Source organism: Phoca vitulina, unplaced genomic scaffold (assembly GCF_004348235.1).
Source record: "Phoca vitulina isolate PV1807 unplaced genomic scaffold, GSC_HSeal_1.0 scaffold9, whole genome shotgun sequence".
Classification (NCBI taxonomy): Eukaryota; Metazoa; Chordata; class Mammalia; order Carnivora; family Phocidae; genus Phoca; species Phoca vitulina.
The window spans coordinates 8,824,253-8,847,394 of NW_022589712.1; the positions used below are offsets into that span (position 1 = coordinate 8,824,253).

The window sequence follows — 23,142 nt, forward strand, 5'->3', positions numbered from 1 at the left end:
GGAACTTCCAGTTGTTTTTTTGTTTTGTATGTGAAATTTCTTCGATGAAAACCATTTTCCTCTTAGTTGTGTAGACTAACTGTTTGAGTCTGTGAAAGTGTCTAGACCCGGTGTGAGGCTCTTGAGCGCTCATCACCACACCCCTTGTCAGGGAGGGTGGCCATTTACGGGGATACGCTGGGAACACCACCCCTGCCACCATCAGCCCCAGCGAATCCTTTTCCTTCCCAGCCAGGGGCCCTGCTAAAAATGATGTCACATAACATAATTTTTTAAAATTATTAAAATAAATAAATATAAATAAATGTTACAAGTAAAAAAAAAAACTATTGGGCATAAATTTAAGTAGCTTATGACTTAAAAAGAAAAACATGCCTTTATCCCTATCATGTAGCTGTTGGGAGTTCAGATTGTTTTTGTGGGCCTATTACCTTACATCAATACTAGATCAAAAAAAAATAATAAAAAAGCTGTTCAATATTTTAAAAAATGATCTCATGAGAGGCTTTAGCTGGGATGGTGCCTTAATGAGTTAGCTTCTGAGGTGGCTAGGAGAAGAAAGAAATCTTTAAAGTGAGGATTTCAAACCTAGTTGTAAGCCAGAGTGGGTGATATTTTTCCCCAGGGCCCTTCCTAAAGTCCCTTATATTACACTATTTAGGTGACTGTGCTTTGAATGCATCTGGATGAACACACTATCTTGCCCAAGAAAACACTTTTCCTGGTGGAAATGCCCCCTTAAAGCCACTCACTAATGTGTGGATGAGGCTATTGTCCTGTTCCTATGACCCGAACGCTAGCTAACTTGACCCCTAATATGTTTACTTACAGATCTGTGCATCCATCAGCTGACCTAATGCAATGAGACCTTTTAGAAGGGAAAAACAATGTGTCCCTGCCACATAGATTTTTCAGAAAAAATAAATAAAATTTCCAATTGAACTAGACTGAATAACATTTCAATCCAAGACCTGTTGATCGGAGCAAGGCACCGAGGACTCAGCAATGACCAACACTGATGTTGGTCTGCCCCCTGGAGCTCAAGGTCCAGGAGGTTCATGACCTTGGTGTTAGCTTATATGTCCACATGCTACACGCACACTGCCTGTGATCAGACGGCCCAGGGCTCCCTGCTGCTCTCCGGCCCTGAACCTCCCTCCCAAGAGTCATCCCGGTCTGGACTTTCTGGCCATGTCCTTTCAAATATGCCCGCCTGTGTCACTTACCTCACAGCCCTGCTTCCATTACTAGTTTATAGTTACAGCTAAGTATTCTGATAAACCTACGTGGTAGTTAAACCCACAGGAAGCAGGAGACAGATGCTCAGGACTGCATTTCAGCTCTACAGCTTCCTAGTTGTGTTGATTCTCTGAGCTCGATTTTCTCCTTGGTAAATGGGATAATACTCGTACCTACTGCAAAGGATTATGGTAAAGACGAAATGAGACTATATAACACACCAAGAACCGTGCCTCCACAAAGAGTAAGTGTTGATAAATATTAGCAGACATTATGACTCTCCTTATTAATGTGTCCGTGGCTCCTGTCTTCCCTGCCCTCCCAAGTGACTATATGCAGTTTAATGGGGGTCTACTTCATATTCAAACCTTTGTCTTGCCGAGTGCTCACGGCTGAAAGCCAGCTCCAGTGTCAGGTTGGTGGGGAGATTTGGAGACAGGTGTGCTGCTCAGGGCTGCTCAGGGGCAGGTGACGATGTGTGCTCTATCTATGATAACTTTTGAGGGTCTTTGCAAATGTTACCTGCCTTCCCCTAAAGGGACATTCTGCCTTTCCCTAAAGCTGGTCCTGCTCACAATTTTGTTTGCACCAACAAACACATTTATTGCTTTCATCACTCTCCTGATCCAAAACTTTCAGGGTTTACAATGTAACTTGAAATCCTTAATCCTTAGTGATCTGGTCCACCACTTCCCAATCACCCAAATTTCTCCCACGTCAGCTCCAAACAGTCTCACTCATCCACTGGCCTCGCAAACACCCTCTGCTTTCTGGCCTCACAGCCTTTGCTAATGCTACTCCCTCCACCAAACATGCCTTTCCCTCACCCCATCTGCACCATCCACTCCATTGTCAAGCCAGCTCAAAGGCCATTCTTCCAGAAAGTTCTATCGGATCCGCATTGCTGCCTCCACCAGTCCTCACTCCATTTCCTCCCTGCGTTCCCAGAGCATTCATAGCATTCTTCTAAAACATTCTCTGTGTTATGATTATCTGAATACATGTCTTACTGCTGACATGTAACTGTGAGGTACTGTAACTTTGTTATTATAACACTGTCCTTCATATTGTAGTATCCCACCAGGGACTTCCATACAGTAGGGATTTAAAGTTTGTTGAGTTGAATAATTTGCACCCTCAAGACAATTGGGTTTCAGGGCGCCTGGGTGGCTCAGTTGGTTAAGCGACTGCCTTTGGCTCAGGTCACGATCCTGGAGCCCCGGAATCGAATCCGGCATCGGGCTCCCTGCTCAGCGGGGAGCCTGCTTCTTCCCCCCCCCCCCCCCCCCCCCCCCCCCCGCTCATGCCGTCTCTCTCACTCTCTCTCTCAAATAAATAAATAGAATCTTTAAAAAAAAACACACAATTGAGTTTCAACATTAACTCCTTAAATAACCAGCATCACCATGATACACATTGTTATCACTAAGAACTCCTGAAGGTCCTGCATCCTATCGCTGAGAGTCAGCTCCGTGTCAGCAGGCCCCCCCCCCCCCCCCCCCCCCCCGCTGAGAGCCGGCTGCGTAAACTTGCTCACATTCTTAACTCCGCTGGGCTTCAGTCTCCTCACTACTAACGTGGGACAATAGCAGTACCAACTCATAGGGCTACTAAGAGGAGAAAATGAGTTAGTCCGTATAAGCCCCCAGGAAAGCGCCCCGCACACAGGAAGCACTCATGAAATATCAGCAGTTCCGCACCTGGCTCTGGCCTTGGAGAAGTCTGGAAAATGACCGCTGAGATGCTGTCATTACCGACTCTCACCAGTAGGAGGCACCCAACCTCCAGGGCTGAGACGACTTCCCTTCCAGATGGAGCCCAGGAGGAGAATTCAGTTTGCGGCTGGGAGCAGAGGTGTGTTTCTCAACGTCAGGAAGACCTCAGGTTTTAAAGGTCACCGCAAAGCCCTCTGCAAGAACTTACACAGGAGGGCATTTGGGAAGTTCCACTGTGTCTCCTTCCCCACCCACCACCTGTTTGGAAAAGGCAAACGTGCCAAAGTGTAGATGGGAGAGAAGGGCCGGCCCAGGGACATGGGAGGAAGGAAGCTGGGTTTGTAGCTGGTGCTGCATATGTTGATTTCAACTCCATGATTTCGTCCAGGATTAGCTGACATGCATCCACCTAGCCTCGCTGGTGTGGCCCCCTCCTGAACATGGGGTATGGTCCGCAGGAAATCACCTTCCTTTCAGTTTGTTCCTCCTTTCCTCCTCCAGCCAGGTCGTTAATCTATTCTCTGGATCTGGGCACACTGGGGATCACCGGCCCCAATCCTCCTGGTATTTCTAGGTCGAGCTCATAATCTACCTCTTCCAGGAAGCCTTCCCTGATCTGTCTAGTCCCACAAACTCCTCTACTGAGCATCTCTCCCTGGCCGTTCCACACTCAGGCACTGTCTCCAATGTTGCCTGTCAGGTACTTACTTTTTATGTGGCTTCCAGGGGACAGGGACATGCCTTGTCTGTCCCCCATGACGGAATCAGTACAGGGTCCTACATGGAGCTCAGTAGATACCAACCATGGAATGACCAGAGAAGGGCCAGGAGTTTTGTAGGTGTGCAAGAATGAATGGATGGCTCCTTAATCTCCCCCATAGACACAAAAATTCCCGCTCGAAATGTGACCTTGCCCATGGGCGTGACATGATGAGCCATTTTCTCCAATGCTATAATCAAACTATGACAAGCACAAGCTCTTATAACCATGTCTCATGTAGGAGGTGTGCGTTGTCTGGGCCTCGGGTCCCTTCCACTCTCTTGACAGTGTGCGTTACATTTTTCCACTGTGGTTGACTTGACTTATTTCGTATTCCATGAGATTGTTGGCCACTCACTCTGCGTCTGGGAAAACAGAGGTGCCCCCCCGCCCTTGGGCAATTTGCAGGGGAGCCTGGCCAAATAGCTGAAGCTCTGCATGGAGTTTCAGTCTCCTTAGCTGGAAAATGGGCATGCCCTGTGTGTTCTCCTGCTTTCCCTTGCTCCCATCAGGAATCTGATATTAGTTTAAGTCCGTTTCCTCAGCCTTGTCCCTTATGAAATGAAATACTTTGTTTTCTTCTGAAAGGCAATGAACACATCAGAAACCAGCTGGGAGATTTCAGGGCGGGGTGGGGTGAAGGGTGACTGTTCCTTTCTTTGCCCTCAACATATTCCGACTACTTCTCTTTAAAAGTTTAAGCATTATTGTCTCAGAAATAGCATTTGAGTGAATCTATATATCTAACACCTGCTAAGCTGTTGACCTGACTTGAATGTGTCTTAGCTGCGTGCCCCATCAGATAATATGTCCCAAGGCAGGGACTATGCCCTCTTATTCTGTTTTCTACCCCCAGAACCTACCCCCAGCACTGGACCAGCTATTTTTTAAGTGCGAGAAGTTGTCGGATGAAGAGATGAGGTGAATGATGGGACTGCCCGTAACCCTTCTGCCTGGCAGGAGGCCACCTCGACGGGGGGCATCCGGGGCCCAGCCAGCCCAGGGCTGGTGCACGGCACCAACCTGCTCTTCCACAAACACAGTGTGCTGGAAACCAAGCCAGCATGATTCAACTGTCCACAGCCCAGAAGCTCAGCCCATGCTTCAGGGGAGCTGCGTGAGTGAAGAAAAGGATGTGATCTCTATCTGGCCAATGACTCAGAGGGCTGGCCCACCGCAGAGGGCGCCGACTGGCACAGCTGCAAGGTGGGAGTGTGTCCGTGTGTCCGTGTGTTGGGCCGGCGTGGGGGCTGTTTCTCCGGCCCGCAGCTTCCCCGTGGAGCCGCCCTGCCCTCAGCTACTCCCTGGTGCTTTTGGAAGGGGCAGCAGGAAAAGGAGGAACCCCAGAGCTGCACGACACCAGGAGGGGAAGCCAGACCTTCTCCAGTGCTTTTTTGGCATCAACAGACCCACCCTTTTTCCCCTCATACAGAAACCTGATTTCAGGAAGGGAATAAATCAAGTCGTTAGCCTGGAGGTATAAATAAGTAAGAGCACCTTACTCTGCTATCTGTCTTATCGGGGGTCGAGAAACATGGAAAGCAAAGACTCTCTTAAGCAAGGGCGATGTCAAGGTGTCATCGGGACACAGACGGGAACCTCAGGAAGGAGAGGTTCCTTCCTCACTCCTAAAAACCAAGCTGGTTAGAGGCCACTTCCTTTGTCCTTTGTTCCTGGTTCAATCACACGGGTTCTTCATGTACACGGCCCGTGGTGCTTGCGGGAGAGCTGGCCCAGCCCCCAGCACATCCCCGCTGGGGACCTGTACCAGCAGCCCCATTCGCCACCAGCAGCTGTGATGAGAGAAAACCTCTCTGAAGGCCTGATAGACCAGGGAAGCCAGTTTGGACTTCTTTCTAAGTCAACATGACTGTGTATAAACTCTGTTCAAACCCAGAGGCTGACATTCGGCCTGCCACGCCTGCGCTGTGAGTGAGTTGTCTTAAGGAAAACCATCCTGCCCTTGACATAGGGATCAAGGCTCCCACGCCCTGCATTCCTTTACCATAAAACGCCTGATTCCTGCCCATATGCCAATCTATAATCTCTTGAGCTTTTACAAGATGTAAAAAGTCTCTAACCTTATAAAAACTGTTCATTCTCCAGAGCACTTTCTTCCCTGGGAAGTGCATGTTCCTGGGCAGCTGTCCTAACTTGGGCTGGAACAAAACTTTTTTCTTACTTCTATAGATTCTAAACGGTGTGTTCGTTTTGTGTCGACAGCCATTTGCAGCCGAGCCTGGCCACCCACCTCCTGTGTTCGTATATATCCTGACTCCTCATTTCCCCTGTAAGTTCACCTGAGGTCCCATTGTCCTTTGTAACCTGCAGGGTCAACAAGACTGTGAACAATGGACTTCATTTCTGTTTGACTTTGAAATGAGTTTTTGCATGGGACTGTCAGAGAGTCTGATATTTAGGGATTTCTCCTTGCAGCGAGATCTAATGTCACAGCTACAAGAACTGGCCCTTTTCAGAACCAGATGACGAATATAGGAGTAGCCTCACTTAGAAGACGGATCCCTGTGTGCTGGGAAGATGTCAGTCTCTCTGCTCCTGCACCTAGCTGCCCACAGTCCCGGAACAGGCAGCGCTCCACTGGTGACCCAGAAACCAAGGCTCCTGATTACAGGGGACAGGTCAGGAGTGGCCTGGAGGGCAAGCTTCCCTACCCTCCGGCCCCCCAAGTCTCTTCAGCTAGTGTAAGGACACTGATTACAAACCCTGCTTTCACTGCATGCAAAATGGCTCATTTTCTAGGCCAACTGCAGTTCAACCACTGGGATCTGCGGAACGTCCAGGCCCGGCCCCTTTCAACTGGGACAGTGGGACATACCGCCTAATCAGCCACCCTGGCCATTGACTATTGGTCTGAGGGTTAGGACCTCACTAGTGCTGCGTTTACTCTGAATTGACGTGCTTCCAGCGATGACAAGGATTTAGCTTGGTTTTATAGGTTTTGTTGAGGAACAGACTTCACATTAATGACCTTGCCTACCAGATGACAGAGCACGTGGCCTCCCCTTTGGAACCTTAACAGCTGTCTCCCCTGAACAAGCTCATAATGGCCTTAGGGCACCCCCTCTTGGGCTTCCCAACATACCCTCTACCCTGCTGCCTAACTGAGTTCAATCTGGTCATGTCAACTGTTCTATTTACCCCTTCCACTGTTTCCCGCGGCTCTTAACCAGACAACTAATGGGACCTTGATTCTTCACTAGACCTTCTCATTTCATATTATGTCTCCTCCACCTTCCTTGTGCTCCAGCCAAATTGGCCTTCTCTTAGCTCCTCTGTCCTGTACCCTAGCTGCCACCCCAGGGCCTTTGCATATGCTGTTCCCTCCTCTGCCCCTGCTTTTCTACTCACCTTCACTTCTACTCCTTCTTCAGAGTTCAGCTCAAGTGTCACATCCTCACAGAAGCCCTCCCTAACCACCCAGACAGGGGCAGGCCCCTGCACCTCATGCTTCCTGGCCTCTCACTTCTCCCTTGTAACACTTCTCTTAGTTGTGATGAGATCACGGTGTAGTCAGTTGTTTTTATCTGTGCGGCTCAGTAGAATATAAGCTTTACAAGGCAAGACGGTATCTACTTGCTCATCTCTGTAATCATCACTCCTTGTATTCAGTACCAGGGGACATAGTTATAGAAATATCTGTTGAACGACTGAATGAGAGAATAGGATATAGTATGTTACAAAACATCAGTGGATATCCTATCAAAACTCATTCTGTACTACAAGAAAGGAAACGCCCATGCAAGCTCCAAGCACGTTGACTTCAGGCTGAGAAGGGCCTCGCTGTCACCTTGGACAGCTGTCGGCCTGCAGATGGTGGAGAAGCCTTGCCTAAAGCCTCACTCCCTCTACGCTGTCCCACTGTCCCCCATGGAAAAGCTGACCAGATTCTTTTGTGGGCCTTTGGGGCGACTGGAAGGAGAACGGATAGTTTTCAAATAGAAGTAGTTCCCAAGCTTCATATCCAGAGGCACATAAATTGTAGCATCATTGAATGGGCCCTAGTCAGGGATTCAGGGACTCACCCCTGCACTGGGAGCAGGGGTGGCGGTGAGGGGAGCACCACTGTCTCTGCTCTGCCGGATGACCAGGCACTTGGCTAGTTCCGCCCAGCGGTCCATGCATAGAGGTGCGTGCTTCCTTGCTGCCTACCCTACTCCAAAGGGAGCTTGTATTTCGTGAGAATAATGCTATTCGCTGCCGAGGACCAAAATGAGCCCACTCTGCTTTGTTCCCACAGCTCACGAGTCTGCGGCTCCCCAAGGCTGCTCGGCATCAGCGGCCAGACGGCACAGGAGTTTAGGGAAGGTGTGACCACCCAGCAGCTGGGTGAAAACCCGCGGACTGCTGCCAGGGACCCCGTGGGGACAGTGCGCTCTCTAAGCAGAGGCACCGCCTGCTTCTCTTCCCACTGCACCTCTGCTCTGCAGTGTCTCTCTCTCTGGGCCACCTTCCATCATGATCGTGCCACAAAGAGGCACTATCCAGAGTACACCTCAGCTTCATCCCTGCTACACTGCATCCCTGGGACAGAGCGTCAGGTTGCTTCCTGGATCATCCAGGGGTTTTTGGCATCATGTGGGTATACTCCAGAAAGAACCGAAGAGCAGGTAAAAAAAAACCCAGTTCACAGGCAAAAAGTAGTCAATCTAAAGTGTTGTTTAAATTATATCTTTTCTTTACTGAATTGGCCCCAAATGGATGAGCATCAATATCCCTCTCCCGAAGGCTCTCACTCACCCCAGGAGGAACTTGGGCAGAACAAAACCTCGGAAGAGCTACCAGTTATTGGCATTTCCCAAAGGTCGGATGTTGCTGTCATCACCACATTGCATCATTTACCCTCAAATCCACCTGAGGAAGTGGGTACAATTATTATCCCAGTGAGACTCTGGGAGGTTGGGTAACTTGCCACACTGATCACAAGAACTGGGATCCCAGCTCAGATTTGGGCGATGCCGGTCTCGGGTCCTACCTAAAACTCTTGGCATGAACTGGGGTTACAGGGACCTATAACAGCATGGCCAAGCATCCTGGGAGAATGACCAAACAGAGGCCACTCCAGCCACGGACGGCATCTGGCAAAGCTGTGTCCGGGATTACACCGTGGTCTCTCTCCTACCCCCAGACCCCACGCTCGGGGCACAAAGCCCGCATTCCAGGCTGCTGGGGACCCAGAGAACTCATGTCCTCCCAGGCATACTTGCAGGAGTGTCCCCAACTCTTGCAGAAGGCCTGGCTGTGGCTTGCGGAGCCCACAGGCTCCCTGCAGAGTTCCCCCTCCTGCTTTCTGAATGTGAAAGCCCAGCGGTGGTAGACAAGTCATTTCTGCTTTGACACATCTGCTGCACACATTGCAAAGGAAGCCACGGCAATCGGTGGCAGATGGGATTTTCCCTCACCATTTGAGAATACATTTGAGAATGAACATGATACAGCTGTTATCCTGATGGGTGCCTTTGAGTCACAGGTTTGATGTCAGGACTTTTGTTAGAGGATGGAGGAGAAATGGCGCAATAAGAAAAGCCTGGGGGACCATTGCAGACATGGCCCCAGGGTCCCTCGAGGCACCACCACCCAGAAGTGGGGCTGGTACTCAGCAGGCTGCGCTGGCCACTGAGCTGCGTATGGTGTGATCGGGAGCCAAAGAGAAGAGGGGACAAGGGCCAGGAGCAGGCCAGAGCATCGTACTCCATTCAGGAGGCTTGCTTGAGCATCGTTGAGCTGGGGCCTTAATTGTAGTCAGTGAGCCTCAGTCACAGGTGTCTGGGCACAAATAGTGGGAGTTTAAAGGTGGTGGAAAATTCTCTGGGAGAGTGATGGGAGCTTATTCTCTTCAATGGGCAGATGAAGACCTCTTTCCCCAGCTCTCCAAACATAAGGGAAACTTGACTGAAAACCTAACTAATATACTTGGCCCTACCAGGGCCAGCATGCCTGGCGGGAACCACAGAATCCCCACACAGTATTTGTTACCTGTGCAGGCCACTCGGGAAAAGACACCTGGACATCACAGGGAGAATGGAGTGTCAGCAGAAGCCCTTCGAGAGGTGTGGTTGGCGATGGTGTAAATTTATGGGCTAGGAACCAAATATCCACATACCATGATTTTTATAATCCACTTTAGTGGTTAAAACTTCAAATAAAGGTTTCAAAGCATATGTGGACACTAATGATCCATAGATAAGCTATCTTCACAGTAGGGAAGGATGAGAAAAATTATGAATGGAAATCCTGTTTATAGAAGAGTGAAATGATGGTGGGTCTTGAGTAAGACTGCTGCGTGGTTAGCGATATTCAAGAAGGTAAGTGGAATTAAGGTGTGTCTGACTTCTAGTAATATAGATGGATTTCCATTTTCAAGTGTTACTACCTGTAATTGACAAATTATGTGACTCATATGACCAGACTGTTCTCCTTCCAAAGACATATAAAGAAACATGGTTACCTCGCCAACCGTTCTTTGTTACCAGATGTTTATTTTTAGGATATACAGTGTATCTGCAAAAAAGCATGGAAGCACAAAACACATCAGACCTATGCTGGTGGGTCTGGTCATGGGACCAAGGCTCAAGACCTTAAATTTTGTATGAGCTTGACCATATTAAGCAGAACTTACACATTCTCTTAGGAGGGGATTCAGTAGAGTGCTTTGCATACAGTGGGTGCTCAATAAGTAGCCGCATTTTCTGCTCTGTTTGTCATGGTGACCACACCATCAAAATGCAAGCGACAATTTGCATATGATATTTAAGGAATCCTGTGTGACTCAGGCTAACCACGTATTGAGAGCCTGACCTGATTTAGCACAGAATTGGTTTCATGTCAGCTCTCAATAGCCTGGCTTCCAGCTATCAATCAAACAGGTTGACCGAGCACCTTCTGTGTACCTGATACAGAGCTAGACTCCGAGAGGCAAAGACGGATGGACCATGGCCCTGCTCTCCAAGGGCTCCCAACACAGTGGGGGTAGACAAGTGACCACAGGACAGCGACATGGGTTTTAGAGCCAGAGCAAGGTGCTGAGAGGCTTGGAGCAAGGTGCCCAAGTGGCCCCAGGGAGTCTAAGAAGGCTTGAGCGTGGAGACGAAATCTGCACCAGGTTTCAACAGACAAGTAAGTGGGAGTTTACCCGGCCGGGTGGGGGCCACGGCAAGCAGAGAAGAGCACCTCCCAGTGGGCAGCACGCCGAACACCGCAGCGCCTCTGAGGGGCAGCAGGACACACTGCCTGACGTCATGAACACGATTCCTTATCGCCACGAACTGGGGATAATATAGAACAACTCCACTTTGGAGGTAAGATGTTATTTGTATATTCGTGAAATTCCTATAGAAGAGTGGATCTTAAACATTTGGAGGGGCGGGGACATGGAGCCCTTTGAGAATCTGATTTAAAAAAAAAAAACTATGCCCCCTTCCCCCATGCAGCCATCCTGGAGCTCCTGTTTAAGAAAAGCTCCTGGAGGCCGAAGTGCTTCCAAGCCAGCGGAACCCACCCAGGCCTGCCGCTCCAGGCACACGTCCACCTGGCCCAATCTCCCCGCCTCCGCCTCTCTGGGATCACCCAAGTCTCTCTGACCCAACACACCAAGAGAAGCGTTGGTGTGGTGAAACTGCCCGGCCGCAGCCAGCCCAGCCCAGGGCAGCACGCCCAGGACCAAGGAGCTCAGCCAGGGGCGGGGGCGGCCCAGTCCTGCTTCCTGCTGCTCACACACGGTGGGCCTGTGGGCGGCTCTCCAGCTCTGCTCTGGCTGGGTGTTTCCCCTGAGCCCACAGTCAGCCCTTCAGCTAACAGAGTCTACCAACAGAACATTCCATCCACAGCCTTCATGCAAGTGGTAGGCTCTCTAGATGATGATCTATGAAAAGATCAACAAAATAAACAAACAACCGACAAAGCCCAGGTTCACATGTAAGACTTAGAGTCTGGAGCCTCTACTCAGGTCATTCACCCCTTCTGTTCCCCACCTCCGGGCCTCGGGTGCCCATCTGTAAGTAGGGCCGCCCAATTCACGAGGTAGACAAGAAGTAAAACCAAGGGAGGTAATGTGGGTGAAAGTACTCTGAACTCTAAACCTTCTGAAAGGCCATGCATTACTACTGTAGAAATTACTGGAGCACTAATGATAACATTACAGGAAAAACAACTGGCCTTTTCCTATAACCCCAAAACAAAATTTCAACTTAAAAAAACAGTGAGACACCCTATAGAGAGAGAATAGTGTCTGTCATTTGTTATAAGGTATCAAAAATACTTTTATTTATTTATTACCTAATTATAGAAAGGGCAAGGAAGGAGAAGGACCCTCAGTATAATTCCAGGTTGGATCAGATACTTCCAGAGCACTGGCTGGCATGTTTTCCTCTTCACCCCACTGTGTCTGCTCAAGAGCAGGGTCCAGGGTGTTTCCGGCCCCCCTGGGGTTCCCCCAGCTGCTGCTTTTCCCCATCATTCCACGACTCTGCCCCGTGGCTTCAAACTGGTTACGGGGGATAAGCCAGTAACAGACAAGATAAATCCAGAGGACCTCAGTCAAAAGGAAATTAAGCAAGGCACATAGAAGTTCAAATGTGGTTCAACACATCTTCAAATGCTTCGTTCACTTGCTCTCCCTCGAGCATTTTCCACAAGCACACTGCTGGGGGTGGAGAAACGAAATCTGCGATGCAATAGCAAACACAGACTGACGAGCAGGCAATGAGATGACAGAGGTTTGCAGAGAGACCAACAGTCCACACTGCAAGCAGTCCCTGGTCGTGGAGGGGGCGTCCCAGCAAACAGCAGGAGACAGGCCAGGGCCAGTCGCACAGAGCCCTGAGAATCTCAAAGGCCACGGAATACTACAGGATTTTAAGCCTGAGAGTGGTTTAAGGGCATGCATTTTTAAACATCCCCCAGATAGTCATGCAGAGGACGGAGGGGCACAGAGAACTGAGGGTGTTGAGATCTTGGGCAAAGAAACTGTCAGACACTGTTGACGTGATGCAGGCAACAGGCCACAAGAGCCTGAACTTCAGCAAGTTGACAAGGAAAAGGGTAAATGAGAAATACTTAGCAGGCAGAATTTGGACATTTGGAGAAGGAAAAGTCCTGGCCCCAGCTCTCAGCTCTGTCAAGCTCTTGCTAGCTCTCAGCTCTTGCTAGCTATGTGATCTGCAGATTAAATAACATCCCTGAGCCTCAGTTTCATCACCTGTAAAATGGGCTTAATGGTACAGGAGCATAATGAGGATTAGAAAGAATGAGTAAAGAGATGAACCTGGCCCGTGGCAGGCACTCAAGAAATGTCAGCCTCATTGAAGGAAATGGTAATTTGTGCCAAGTTTGCATCAAACTTGAAAATACATAGCAGGAAAAAGGGGATGCGCAGAGAAGAGCCACAGTGGAAGCCTACCGTTGGGCAATGAGGCTGCCTGAAAGACTTCAGGAGGAACTCACATAAAACCTGTGCCTGGAGAGAGAGCTGTGTGCCCCATGACTCCCCTCGGAGTGACTCCAAATGCAGATGACCCCAGGCCATGGTGTCCAGAGGATCTGCTTCTCCGCTGCCTCCAAACCCCAGCCCCTAGGAGACCTCAGGCTTGCTACTTCTCAAGTCAGTTCAACAACACTTCTTCCCTTTTGTTCCCTTTTGCAAAGCCACCAGTAACTCAACCATACTTCACTGTCCTCCCTCCCTTTCTGCCAAACCCACAGACAGATGGAAGGAGTTCCCACTGAGGAAGTGAACTAGAGTTAAGTATTTCCTGGCTCCCTTCCGGTCAATCGCACGTGTGAGGCCGTTGACCACACTCTTCCCTTCCCCCTGGTCAAGCGTGTTCAGGCCAGGAGCCGACTCAGGACTCCGGGGGTACCCCAGCTCCTTACCTGTGTCAGGTGCTGGGGGAGCAGAGCGCGGCCGGCACTTTCACCGTGGGAAGCCACCAACCGGCTCTCCGCCGGAAATTCACCACCCGTGGAAAGATAAAGGGCAAGGTTATTTCCCTTCACCAGTTATTTGCTACATCACTCGTTTCCTATTTCAGTGCGTTTTAAAAATTTCCCCTAGGCTGCGAGTGCGGAGGCCTCTGTGTTGTGAAATATGGTTAGCTTGAAGTGCTTTTTTTTCATGACATCACTCAGATAGGGAGGGGTGTGGGGAAACTAAAGCCCCAGGGGAGGCCTGTTTTTCTGGGATCTCAAAGAAATGCAAAAAAAGGGGGGGTCGGAGCAGTTAGGGGGGAATAGCAATGAAAGGAGAAGGAGAAAGAAAAGAGTGTCTCCATGGAGATTAAATGTGGAAGACCACTGGCTGAGCCGACTTCTAAAGAAAGAAACTTTATCTACTTGTTTTTACAGGTCATGTTATCTGTGTGTCCATTGTTTTTTTTTTTTAAAGCTCAAACAATTATCTGACAGATTTAGATCTGTTACTCTCAATATGGTTTACAACATCATATTAAAAAATTCAAATATTTTGCCCAAATTGCCAGAGGCTCTGTATCATCTGGATGTTTTCCTGTGCTCTAAATCTGCAGGTGCCTAGGAGGAAGTGGGCCAGAGGTCAGAGCACTATGCTTAAATAAATAAATTTAAATAATACTTAAATACATGCTTAGAAACAGTTGACAGAATTTTGGAGTACTGGCTCTTTAAATAATTGGCAGTAACACTGGGCTCACTTCCTCACCCCTTCATTTTCCCTGCCTGGCCTCCCAGGCACTTGAAAGCGCAACTTCTGGGTTAGGCAGAGAGGCAGGCTCTGATGGGTGTAAAGAGACAGACAAAGTTGTGCTCCTTACTAGCGAGTTATTATCCTGCAAATATATCCCTCAAATAATCAGGCATTTTTCTCAATAAACTCAGAGAAAACCAGGCATTTAGAAACAGTGGAGGAGGTTCTAGTTCCTAGCTCCTAGGGTTTGAGGCCCACCCAGTTCCTCTATCCTGACCCCCTCCCTAATTAGTTTGTTAGCCATCAGCAAAGGTCGAAAACCCCCTGCTTCACAACCTTAGGCTTCACTGGGGGCGTATCAATTCTGGACACCAGCTCATCTTGAAAGCGGGCAGAGGCGGTGGGAGGTGTGTGGTGGGTGGGAAGGTCAGAGAACAGAGCGAGTCTAACGAGTGGCATCTTTTCATCGGGGAGCTCAAATCCAGGACTCACGCCACATCACGGATTCCCAGAAAATACTGAAAAAGTGACATTTTTTGTATTTGTTTTAAATAACAGAAATGGGGTTGTTAAGCCCCAGCACAGCTTTATTCAAACATCACATTTGAATTAAACAGAAGGTTCCGTGAATAAAATATTCACTTTCCAGAGTTAGTACTGCTGTCTGTCTTCGGAATGGAAGACGGTGGAGGCGAGCAGGAATCGGAGTAACCAGACAAGACGGCTAAGCAGGTGGCCATCTCTACGGCGTAATCTCAGAGCTGCCGAGAAGGGTCACCTGCCTTTTCTTCCCTCCTTGCACAAACACACACGCACACGTGTATATACACACATACTCTTGCACACATGCCTACTGAGGTCATCCGTCTCTGTCAGAAACAGGGCAAATGACCAGGACGTGAACATACTGTGAAGGAGCAACAGGAACTAAGCACCGCGAGGAGAATATATTGGAGTCAAGTCACGAATTACGACCACCCGAGCCTCCCAGATGAGCCTTGCTCTGCACGGCTGCTGAATCGCTATCTGGAAGGAAACCATTCAATTAGAGTCATTTGTTTCGATTTTGCAGCAGACCAAACCCGACCTCAACCTTTAGGGAAGACTTTTCCTAAGTAAATGAGTAAGTCAGAGCTTCCCACCGTTTGCCACAAACGAGGTATGCCACCACACCGCTCCCCTCTGCTCTGGGGGAGGCCGCACGCCTCTGGGCGCGCCAGGGTCCCCTGCCCCTGCTCACCTGCTGGTGGGACGTAAAGTTACCGTGTGTTGGGGTGCGATGGCATGAAAAAGTTTGGGAATCATTGTCCGAGGCTTAAACTCTCGCGGAAATCCTTAACATGTACATTACGAGCGGGGACTGGCTGTTCACTGAAGCAGGGCCAAACAATGGCTCAACCTGCTTTACTGTGCTTGGGTGTAAATCCACATTTTAAAGTTCAGGTTTTAGAAGAACAATCTGTCATTCACCTCTTTGCTGTTTGCTCTGCTAATTACCCCCCCACCCCCATGTGAAGCTAAACTAGGGGTGATTTGTTTTGAGAGGAGGCTCCTCACATACTCCCTGCCAATCGATCTGTCAGGCTTCCCTCACACTGATTCCTATCCTCCTCCCTGGAAAAGCCTGGGGTCCCCAACCAGCAGGGTGAGCCCATCCTCCATCACCCCGACGTGCTGACCCTGAGCCCTGAGACCCACAAGAGGCACCTCCTCCTCTTCAGGGACTAGCTGGGCATTGCAGAGTGGAGGTGAGTCAAAAGACCATCACTGTCTTCCTCTTGGTTCAAAGGCAACACCTTCCAGGTCTGCGCCGCCTCGCAGGCCCGCACAGAGCTGCCCTTCACCTGGCAACGGAGGTCGAGAGGCTGCGTCCCTCAGGCAACATCACGGACCTAGTGGGGAGAAAACGACCCAGGAGGCGCATAGGAAATCCATCATTTAAAAAAGAAATCTACATGAACTTGACCTTTCGGGTTGCTTACAGGTGTATAGTGTGTTCTCAGCAACAAATCTGGACTCAGAAATTTAGAAACTCATTAATTGAGTTAACATTAACGACCACGATAATCATTTTTTCTCCCTGGGAAAGTATGCAATTATACATTTTCAATATTTGCATTAGATTAGGGGAGGTTATGTCAACAGAAGTGCAATATTAACTTTCCTGCCGGCAGGATCACGGCATACTTGCTACATCTCCTCGATTTCCCGCCCACTCCTCAGAACACTCACGTGCGTGTATAGATGTGTGTAAGATGTATAGGTGTTCAGGATACTCATCCAATCTAATTCATCATGGTTCTCCGAAACAGGAGTGCCCACCCAGCAGATCTTTACAACTGTCCAAGCAGTTACTAGTTAAGCTCATTGATGGGGCCCAAACAGTGCCTTAGTCCCAGGGACCCAGGTTGTTAACTCACCCCCAGAGAAAGCTGAGCCTGCAGAGCAAACACCCTTCCTTCCCCGGGTGGCTGCCTTGAACTGCTCTGGGCAGAGAGGGAAGGAGAAAGACCCAGTGGCCTCAGCCCCACTCCCCACTTTGCATCCTCTCCCTCCTCCACTCCCCTCTTACAATTGTGATATGTTAGCTCCACCCAAACTCACCATGGAAACAAGGGTCACCGACTGACTAAGTAACTCCTGCAGCTCCTCTGGGAAGGGAAGAGGGGAGGGGGCCGAAGAGGCTGGTGGCGTGTTAAGAATATCCTCCTGTGCCCTGATTCTTTGTTTTTTGGGTGTTGAGTTGAGAATTTCTTTATAGATCTTGGATACCAGCCCTTTATCTGTAGTGTCATTTTCAAATATCTTCTCCCATTCTGTGGATATGAACAGACACTTCTCCGAAGAAGACATACAAATGGCTAACAGACACATGAAAAAATGTTCATCGTCATTAGCCATCAGGGAAATTCAAATCAAAACCACATTGAGATACCACCTTACACCAGTTAGAATGGCAAAAATGGACAGGGAAAGAAACAACAAATGTTGGAGAGGTTGTGGAGAAAGGGGAACCCCCTTACACTGTTGGTGGGAATGCAAGTTGGTACAGTCACTTTGGAAAACAGTGTGGAGGTGCCTCAAAAAATTAAAAATAGACCCTATGACCCAGCAATTGCACTCCTGGGTATTTACCCCAAAGTCACAGATGTAGTGAAAAGAAGGGCCATATGCACCCCAATGTTCATAGCAGCAATGTCCGCAATAGCCAAACTGTGGAAAGATACGAGATGCCCTTCAACAGATGAATGGATAAAGAAGATGTGGTCCATATATACAATGGACTATTACTCAGCCATCAGAAAGGATGAATACCCAACTTTTACATCAACATGGATGGGACTGGAGGAGATTATGCTAAGTGAAATAAGTCAAGCAGAGAAAGTCAATTATCATATGGTTTCACTTATTTGTGGAACATAAGGAAGAGCATGGAGGACATCAGAAGGAAGGGAAAAATGAAGGGAGGGAAATTGGAGGGAGAGATGAACCATGAGAGACTATGGACTCTGAGAAACAAACAGGGTTTTAGAGGGGAGGGGGCTGGGGGGATGGGTTAGCCCGGTGATGGGTATTAAGGAGGGCATGTATTGCATGGAGCACTGGGTGTTATACGCAAACAATGGATCGTGGATCACCACAACAAAAACTAATGATGTATTGTATGGTGACTAACATAACATAATAAAATTAAAAAAAAAAAAAAAAAAGGAATATCCTCCTGTGGAGGCAGCAGAGTGGGAAAGATGACCACAGGGCCAACCCAGTGGGCAGCACCAGACCCCTCATCTCTCCCTGCCTGGTATTCCTCTCCCCTTGGTTTGGGGGATTCCTGTCCTCTTCCAGAAGATCAGGAAGCTTAAAGGAAATGAAAAGCACCCTCCCCTCGGGAGGAGGGCCCCTGGCCTCAGGCAGTTTCCAAGGCCGAAGCTCAAAGAAGGAGCAGTGGCAGGAAGCCACCTGGTAGGCCACCAGCAGGCATTGGGCGCAAAAGAATGTTCTGAGCCTGAGTGAGAGATACAGTGGCCCTAAGAACACACGGGGAACCAGGGAGTGTGACCCCTGCCCACCACCACCACAAACAAATCCAGGCTGCAATTAGAATCTCAGGGCAATGACTGTATGGAAGGTCACCTTGGGGGCTGGTCAGGGTTTGTCCTCTGGAAGTGAGTCTGCCCGCCAGCTGTTGAGTCCTTTATTCCCATGACACAATCCAGACACACTAGACTAGAGCAGATCACAGAGCTCCGGTGTCGGGGAGGGGGGAACACCCACCCTCACAGCGCACTTTCAGGACTGAGCACCTGCCCAGAACATCACACACGTCGACTCGCTTTATCATCACACCCATTTCACAGATGAGGGGAGGTGAAGCTCTACAGAGGATGAGTGCTTGCCCAAGTTCCCCAAGTGGCAGAAGCTGACCTTAAACTTGCATCCTATTCTCCAAGTGCACCACTCCGCCAAGCCCCCTCCCCTCTGGTCCTGGAGGGATCTGACGTGAGCCACACTCCCCAGTGGCTTGTGCACATCACAGAGGCTTCTGTGTGTTTTTTAGAAACAGACAGGCACAGGGAAATGTCTGACAGCCTTCCAGAAACCACACTGGCAGAGAAAAGCCATGGGGTGGAAGGGGGATACGCACATTAGGCTTGTGGGATTCCTCGGGGAAATGGTAGGGCCCCCTGAGGGAAAGCTCCGATGTCCAGGGTCAGCAGCAGGGTCTTCACACAAAGCATGTCCCAGAGCCGTGGGAAAGACATGGGTGGCTGCTGCGTCAGCGGAGGAAAGGACCAATTTTGCACGGATGATGATGAGTGTAGCCACCCTGGGGGGGGGGGGGGGGGGGGCGGGAGGAGAAAGCTGTAGCATTGTGCCTCTGTTTTATAGCAAGAAGAGCATTTGCGAATTTTTTATACTTTGATTTCCCTTGAAAAATTCTATTTTAAGCTCTGGGGGGGAAATGTGCCACATTTTAAAGAGCTGCTCACACCTACCCACCACGATTATTTTTTCTAGATGCTGAGAGATTTCAAAGAATTCAAAACATCTGGCATCCTCCGCCCCGTATCCCTCTCGGCCAGGGCTGTGCTGTTTTCGGAGCCCTGAGAAATCCCCCGGAGTCACAAACAGCAGCGGGGAAATCCTGACCCCTCTCAGTCCCAGCGCAGCGGATCCCGAGAAAGGGAAGCGGGCCCTCCCCGCCCGTGGCCGCCGGGCCGCTGCGCAGGCGCGCGCTGAACCCCGCCCCCTCCCACTTTCGGGGCCACGCGGACCCGGCCCCCAGGCTCGTGCTGGCTAGCGGTCGGGCAGTCGGGCGGGTGCTGGGTCCGTTCAGCTCTGCCAGCCTGCATCTGTTGCATAGGACGGCCAGCTGCGAGCACCCCGCCGCGCACCCAGGGGGCGCTCTGGGCCACTTGGAGGCACGTGATGCCCGCTGCCCGGAGACCTCGCTGGGGCCCGCCAGGTGGCCTCCCCTTGGCTGTGGGGCGGCAGCAGAGCCAACCCTTAGCCCTGGGACTGAGCCTTCACACCGATGCTTTAAAAGGACTTGAATACAGGAATCCTTCTCTAACACTGCCCAAAGGAGAATCAGGGTGACAGCACTTTTGTAGAAGATATATTAGATGTGCGCACACTCTCCGTGGCTCCATGGCCTGGCCCTATGAACTACCTTCATCCCCTCCAATGGGTCTTGCTCCTCATGCCTCTTTTCCTCTGTCCGCGCTGCTCTGGCCACGTCGGAGGCCACCCTCCCTGTGCTCTAACTCTTGCTTGGGGATGTGGCTCCATGCACAGAGCACACGCTCTGGAACCGAATCTCAGCTCTGCCATTTACTAACCATGACCAAAGTTTAACCATGACCAAAGACTAACCATGACCTTGGTTTTCTTGTCCGTCAAATGGGAATAAAAATGGGACTTACCCCACAGGACGGCTTGGGATGCGGATGAAAAGAATGACATGTAGGAGGTTAGAACAGGGCTGGCGCGTATGTTCTGTGTTCGCTGTGAAGAGGACTCCTTTCTGAAGAGCTTTCCAGGAAGGGTTCTGAGGTTCTCACCCTCAGCCCAAAAGAGAAGAGATCTCAATCTCCTCCACTAGCCTAAAAGTCCATTGTTAATAATTTATTAGCTAATCAGTACTGGCGTGGGTTGAGGGTCTACTTTGCCCAAGCATTTTGGGGCACTCGGGCGGTGTAAGACAGAGAAGAGAGCCCAAGCTCTGGAGGAGCTTATAATGTAGCAGGAAAGTTCATATTTCACCCGCCCTGATGGACAAAAGGGAAGGAATGATGACTAACTCTTTAGTTTATTTTAGTTTTTGTTGTTGGTTTGTTTGTTTGTTTTTTAATTCGGAGAGTGAAACTCCTGTGTGTTTGGGAAATGTATCCAATTTATCTAATTTAGTTTAGAGTAGAATGTTCTATATGCTTTTAGGATGTCCTTGGTACCATATTCAAATATGTATAATGAGGAGCTATTTTGAAGAAGGTTTATTCAATTTTTATAGGATTTGATATCTGATTTTTAAAGCATTATAGAACTATGAGCCACAGCCATAGTTATGTGTTATTAGCATCAATGAGTGAAGATCTATGATAGCCGCAGAAATTTATTGACAAGAACACGCCCTTTGCCTCCACAGCCAAAGGAAAAAATGCTTTCAGTTGCGTTTCACTATAAATAGTATGAGACACAAAGAAGTTAAGTGTATTTCATAACATGACCAGATGGTTTTGAAATCTCCTTTTACCCTTGAGGCAATAGCAGTTCACAGTTAATACCTTCCACCCCCCAAGACTGGCTTATATAATTTGCAGAACCCAGGGTGAAATGAAAAATATGGGGTGCCTTGTTCAAAGAGCAGAAAATGAAACCAAGTATAAGTGTCTTCTGAGCGTGGGGACCTGTGTGATTGCACAGGTCATGTGTCCATGAGACTGGCCCAGATGCCCCCTCTTATTGATTTAATATATTTTAACATGAACATTAATGTATTAACATATTTAAGGAATTTTAAAGCTTAACACCTTTGCTTGACATATTTATCAATATTTAACAACATTCCCTTTGCTTCACAAAAGATCTTCTTTTCCCAAAATCGTATTTTAGAATAAAACAGATACATATACAGCATTATTTTAAAAAAAAAGTAAGAGCTATATAAATGCATTTTTCTTATTTAAAAAAAATAAGAGCTATATAAATGTTTTCTGTCAACTTAAATAAATGTAATTGTTTTAGGCTGAAAATGGGACTTCAGTGTAGATTTCACTATGTGCCCTTATTCACCCATCCTGGCTCTCATCTTATAAAGGCTATACTATCAAACAACAGGACTGGGAAAAATTTAGATTGCTTGTTCCTATTGACTAAAATAACAGATACCTATTTATTTCCCACACCTTGCAAAAACTTACTCATCAAAACTTATCCAGAACAACACATTTGGAAAGAGAAATTTAAGGGCCACCCCAAGAGTAAATCTGCTGAATATCTTTTTTTAAAGATTTTATTTCTTTATTTGACAAAGAGAGAGAGAACAAGCAGGGGGAGCAGCAGAGGGAGAGGGAGAAGCAGGCTTCCCGCTGAGTGAGGAGCCCAATGCGGGGCTCGATCCCAGGACCTGGGGATCATGACCTAAGCCGAAGGCGGGTGCTTGACCGACTGAGCCATCCAGGTGCCCCAAACCTGCTGAATATTGCTAACACAACAGTGTGTGTTTACTTTGTGCCAGGCACTGTTCGAAGCCCTTCCCCTGTAGTAACTCATTTAGTTCTCAGAAAAATTCCCTTCAGGTAGGAAATGACATCCCATCACTTGTGCCATCATCTATTCTTCCAAACAAGTCAACAAGTCCAGCCATACTGGAAAGGAGGAAAATTAAGCTTCACATTTTGGGGGAAGATACACCAAGGGAATCATGAACATATTTTTAAAACCATCTCATTGACATACAGATTATATTTAAAACGAAATGAGACCAGATAAGATCACCAAAAGAGTGAGTATGAAGAAAATAGTAAGGGAGACCAAAGAGTGAGCCGTTGGAGGCTTCAACATTAAAAGGTTAATTTTCTGTTTTCTAGATAGGCAAAAGAGTTATGCAACTTCCCAAGGTCACCAAGCCAGCAAGGGGTGGAGCTGGACCCAGGACCTAGACAGTCAGGTTTCAGAGCCTATGTGCTTCATTACTTTGCCGCTCTGAAGGAAACCACCAAGGCCCAAGTTCAGCAAATAAGCAGACTAATGGAAGTGTACGAACTGATATTTGCCATTTGGTATGGTGGGTAAGATCCATGAAAATTATTATTTCTTCTTGGGTTCTTGGCCTCAATGTTTCTCCCCCCGGATGATGGTGCTAGGTATATAACCATTCATTCATTTATTCAACAAATTTTTGTTGAGCATCTCTATATGTCAGGCACTATTCTAGGAACTTGGGATAAAATAGACAAAGAATCCTGCTCTTATGGGGTTTATGGTCTAGCAAGGGGCAATAGAAAATAGATAAGAAACTAATAAATGATCTAGTGTGTTGGAAAGTGCAATGGGGGAAACATAGAATTGGGTAAAAGGAATTGGCAAATCATAGGAAGAGGAGGGTCAGTTGCAATGGAATGGACAGTATAGGCCTCATTGCAAAAGGCATTTTTGAGCAAACATATGAAGGAAATGAAAGAGTTCACCAAGACATCAGAAGAAAGAGCATTCCTGGCAGAGAAAACAGCAAGAGCAGAGCCCTGAAG

General features: G+C 48.5%; 1 protein-coding gene across 1 annotated transcript in view; it reads right to left on the reverse strand.

Moving 5' to 3' along the window:
- The window catches only part of FNDC1 (fibronectin type III domain containing 1), a 156,049-nt gene extending 141,997 nt beyond the window's left edge, over positions 1–14,052 (reverse strand). Inside the window, exon 1 of the mRNA XM_032407545.1 lies at positions 13,603–14,052. The gene's annotated coding sequence lies outside the window, so the exon portion shown is untranslated. The remainder of the gene's footprint in view (positions 1–13,602) is intronic.
- Between the last annotated feature and the right edge of the window lie 9,090 nt (positions 14,053–23,142).